The sequence below is a fragment of the Balaenoptera physalus genome, assembly GCF_965194825.1.
Source record: "Balaenoptera physalus genome assembly, chromosome: 16".
Taxonomy (NCBI): domain Eukaryota; kingdom Metazoa; phylum Chordata; class Mammalia; order Artiodactyla; family Balaenopteridae; genus Balaenoptera; species Balaenoptera physalus.
Genome location: NC_138898.1, coordinates 87,955,539 through 87,960,857, shown reverse-complemented (window position 1 = coordinate 87,960,857; position 5,319 = coordinate 87,955,539). Strand labels below are relative to the sequence as shown.

Below are 5,319 nucleotides of genomic sequence, written 5' to 3'. Positions count from 1 at the left end.
TTCACCTCACCATGAAGAAAAAGCTATACTGTCCATGCAATATAGGTGGAGGAGGTGGGTGAAGGCCATCTATGCAGCCAATGGCCAATTGTTCAGTTACTGAGATTTCCGTCCTACTTCTTGTGTGACCCTGTCCTTGCTCCAGAAACTGTGACCTTGAGAACAGTCTCTGCTCTGTCCCTCCCTCATGAATGTGTTAAGTCATGGGTCTTGTTCATCGGCCTGGTCCCATAGGCTGCCGTGAGAGTGGCATGACTGAAGACTGAAAAGGAAGGCCGGGGAAGCTCTTGAAAGGCCCTGTGGGCCTTACAGAGGACTCTGAATTTTCTTCTAAGTGCAGTGGGAAGGCTGACCCATCACAACAGCTAACCGGTTCTCTTGCCACTCCTGTTTCTTTCTCCTGGTCTCTTTCTTTCTTTGAAATGTACTAAATTCATTCCTACCCCCAGGGTGTTTGTACTTTCTTTCTCTCTCGGGACACCTCCCGGGTCCTAATACTGATGATGCCTTCTTATAATTCAACTGACAGCTCAAAAGAGGCCTCTTCAGGCAGGTTTCCTCTGGTCCTGAAATCTGATGTGCCTCCTCACCCCCTCCTTTGCCCCACCCCCTTCCTATCTCAGTGTCTCACTTGTCTTATGTGTCAACTTGTCTGGGCCATGGTGCCCAGATAGCTGGTCAAACATTATTCTAGATGTTTCTATGAGACTGTTTTGGGGTGAGATTAACATTTAAATCAGTGGACTTTGAATAAAGCAGCTGGCCCTCCATAATCTAAGTGGGCCTCACCCAAACAGTCGAAGGCCTGAATAGAGCAAAAAGATTGACTTGAACTTTCAGATGCATCAAAACATCATTTCTTCCCTAGGTGTCCAGCATACCAGTGAACCCTGCAAAGTGTGGAGTTGCCAGCCTCCATAATTGCATGAGACAATTTCTTTTTTTTTAATTTTTTTTGGAATTTTTGAATTTTATTTTATTTATTTTTTTATACAGTAGGTTCTTATTAGTTATCTATTTTATACATATTAATGTATATATGTCAATCTCAATCTCCCAATTCATCACACCACCACCACCACCCCCTCCCGCCACTTCCCCCTCTCAGTGTCCAAACATTTGTGCATGAGACAATTTCTTAAAATAAATCTCTGTATATACACACATCCCATTCGTTCTTTTTCTCTGGAGAACACTGACTACACAGGTTTTGATACCAGGAGTTGTTCTAGAGGAGAGGAAACTTAAGGGTGAGTTTTCTGAGTTGGCTCCGGGCTTTCTGGAATTGGCTCTCTAGTTAAATTAGGTTGAAAGACTAGTGACTATTTCTTTTTTTTTTTTTATGTTCCAAATAGGTTTTATTTTTTCTTGCTTATTCCTTGAGCATACCTTACTTTGAAGGACAGCCCACAGATTTTTCTGATAGACTAGACACATAGTATGTAAGAGAAATCAAACTTGAATGTTACGTTTTGCCTGAGAAATCATAAGGTTGGAGTTTCTATCAAGGAAGAGGTTTAGAGGCAATCCTATTGAGTTAAGATAGTCTAGTATGGTAGTGTATCTGAAGCATGACACATGGAATGAAGAGATTATGGAAGGGTTATAAGTTTTTTTTTAGATATCAAGGACTAGGACATAGGAGTAAATGGCTGGGATTAGGGTAAAACTGAGAGAAACTTGGGCCACAGGAACCATGTTTATCACGAATATAAATTAACTCCATCTTCTAATTTTCCTAATTCTTACTAAGGCTGTATCACTTCTCAGCTGCTTTTTCACAGAAAGTTACTGTGACTCAGGCACTTGCCTCACAAATATTCAAATTTGTGCCTCTGCAAAATTACAGATACCTTCAGGACATCTCTCAAAGTTCTTCATCCAATAATGAACAACCACAGTGTTGCCTGTCACCAGTACCCATGTTCCTCTTGCCTGAAATACCCTTGCTATTCCTTCAAGCCACTTCTCCCATTAAGTCTTACTAAAAAAAAAACCACTCATTCCTTCTGTTATTGTTCTTACCACACTAGAATTTACTTAACTGCTTACTGGCCAAATAGTTGGAAAGGATAATCAATTTAAGAAAAATTCCCAAGTCAAAAGAGATTGTATTCATTTTTAAAATATCACATATGAGTCTGGCCTCTTGCAGTTTCTGTAGCTGGATCACTCAGAACTTATTCATCAACCTGTTGAACTGTTTTTTTTTCAGAAACATAGATACCATTCAAAAATTTTCTGATATCCTTGTTTTTAACTGTTGTGGCTTGCTGAATCAAGGCAGCTGAATTTGACACAAGTTCAATGTTGTTTCCTTCAAGAATCAACTAATCTTTCTGGGCTTGAGATACTGAACAAGCAACACCTGGCCTCATCCAAACCCTGCAGTTGTATCTTTCACCCCCCAAATTTTGGATTCCTACAAGAGAACCATTTTCCTGAATAACAACATTGATGGGTAAATGAGCATACGCAGAACTCACCTTGTAACTGAAGCCCAGTGTAACACCCTTGATCACGTTCTGTACATGACTACAGATAGTACGAACAGTCACCAGTTCCTTTCTATTCTCCCACCATGTGTCAACCCGGAGCCTCTTTATCTTTCCAAGGAGACTGAGTTCTCCACTGATGTGATTGAAGTCCCTCTGCAGGGTGCCTCTGGGGCCCTTCACAATAACTGTGCGTCCCTTCAGAGTAATGTCGACATTTTCTGGAATGTCGACAGTCTGATTGCTGAGAATGGTCTTCATTCTCACCTCGAAATAGATGTGGCAAAGAGTAGTGCCTCTATTTCTAGAGGTAAAGAGAATGCTCATAGCCCACGTCATGATGTGCCAATAAAGATACAGAAAATATCACCACTGGATACTCTTAATCAAACACTTACAAGAAGCAAGGATCTGGGTGACCTTGTATACGATACCTTAAAACACTTTGTTAAATTGAGATTGACTGGTGACTCCTAAGGTCACTGGACAAAGAGGGGAAAGAAAAGGATGAGCTTACAGATTTGATTTTAACTGACGTGGAAACTCTGTGCCTGCCTTGAAAGAAGAGATCGTTGGGACTTCCCAAGGATCCAGTGGTCCAGTGGTTAAGACTCCGTGCTTCCAATGCAGGGGATGTGGGTTCGATACCTGGTCGGGGAAGTAAGATCCTACATCTTATTTACCTGAGTGGCTTATCATGAACTGGGTGTTCTTTGACCCAACAAGCCATAAAGTTGGGCATGCGCAGAAGCACTGCATCACCAAATGGAAGTGAAATCATGCCCAGGCAGGCCCTGAAGGCACACATAATTTACATGAAGAAGTGGCCCAAATGTTCACGGTTCCCACTCCCGCTACAATACCTTCTCTCTCCACGCCTACGAGTATGGCCTTATGGAGAGTTGCCTATGATCAGAGCATATACAAAGGAAGGGAAGACTTGGGACTGGTTTCCAGATGCTTCTGCACAGTATGCAGGCACCACCCACAAGTGGGCAGCTGTAGCACCACGGCCCCTCTCTGGGACATCCCTGAAGGACATGGTGAAGGGAAATCCTCCCACTGAGCAGAACTTTGAGCAATGTATCTGGTTATTCATTTTGCTTGTGAGGAGAAGTGGCCAGATGTGATTATCTACCGATTCATGGGATGTGGCCAATGGTTTGGTTGTATGGTCAGGGACTTGGAAGGAATGCAAGTCTATAATTGATGACAGGGAAGTCTGGGGAAGAGATATGTGGATCCACGTCCCTGGATGGGTGAAAAAGGTGAAGATATTTTTGTCCCAAGTGAATACTCACCAAAGGATTTTTTTTTTTTTTAAAATAAGGCCGCACTGTGTGGCATGTGGGATCTTAGTTCTCTGACCAGGGATCGAACCCTCGCCCCCTGCAGCGGAAGCGTGGTGTCCTAACCACTGGACCTCCAGGGAAGTCCCTCAGCAAAGGATTTTAATAATCAAGTCAATAAGATGAACCATTCTGTGCATACCAGTCAGCCTTTTCCCCCAGTTGCCCCTGTAATCACCCAATGGGCAAAGTGGCCATGGTGGCAGGGATGGAGGTTATGGGTGGGCTCAGCAACATGGGCTTCCACTCACCAAGACTACAGCCACTGCTGATGGCCCAATCAGCCATCAGCCGGGACCAACACTGAACCCCCAATATGGCACCATTCCCTCGGGGTAATCAGCCAGCTACCTGGTGGCAGGTTGATTATATTAGACCACTTCCATCATGGAAGGGGCAGTATTTTGTTCTTACTGGACTAGACATTTACTCTGGGTAGAGATTTGCCTTCCCTGCATGCAATTATTCTGCCAAAACTACCATCTGGACTTACAGAATGCTTTATCCACTGAAATGGTATTCTACACAGCATTGCTTCTGATCAAGGAACTCACTTTCCAGCAAGTGGAGTGCAGCAGTGGATCTATGCTCATGAAATTCTCTGGTCTTACCATGTCCCCTACCTTCCTGAAGCAGCTGGCTTGACAGAACAGTGAAATGGCCTTTAAAATTTTTGTTGTATTTTTTTGAAGTATAGTTGATTTAGAGTGTTGTGTTAATTTCTGCTGTACAGCCAAGTGATTCAGTTATACCTATATGATATATATGAGTTAATATTTGTATATATATGAGTTAATATTTGTATATATATATATGAGTTAATATTTGTAAAAGCACATAGAACTGTGTGAGTGAGGCTGACACAGTTCTCAGTAAACATTATTATACATATAAAATAAGGCTTCTGCAACTTTCACTGTGTTTTAATTTATTAATTAATTTATTTATTTATTTTTGGCCACACTGCATGACTTGCAGGATCTTAGTTCCCCGACCAGGGATTGAACCCATGCCCTTGGCAGTGAAATCGCAGAGTCCTAACCACTGGACCGCCAAGGAATTCCCCACTGTGTTGTTTTAAATGTCCATGATAAGACAAGTATATCTAGTTGATTCATTCTAACTGTTCTATAATATTTGTTGGCATATATGTTTATTTCCCTACTGATGGATATTAGGCTATTTTTGTATTTGTTGTTACAAACAATGTTGCAATAAATATCTTTATACACATATCCTTAGGCACAGATAGGGGTGTCCAAAGGGAACCAAGAGGGGAATTATTATCTTTAGAATATATTTTAAAATTTATTTATTTATTTATTTGGCTGTGCTGGGTCTTAGTTGCAGCACGTGGGATCTAGTTCCCCAACCAGGGATCGAACCCAGGCCCCCTGCATTGGGAGCATGGAGTCTTAGCCACTGGACCACCAGGGAAGTCCCCAAGAGGGGAATTAATTACTGGATCTTGGGTA

The 5,319-nt window shown here is 42.2% G+C and overlaps 1 pseudogene across 1 annotated transcript; it reads right to left on the bottom strand.

Annotated features, from left to right (window-relative positions):
* Positions 1-3,598, bottom strand: LOC309645205 (large ribosomal subunit protein uL6 pseudogene; annotated as a pseudogene). Its single transcript has one exon. The product of its transcript is annotated as a large ribosomal subunit protein uL6 pseudogene (transcript).
* Between the last annotated feature and the right edge of the window lie 1,721 nt (positions 3,599-5,319).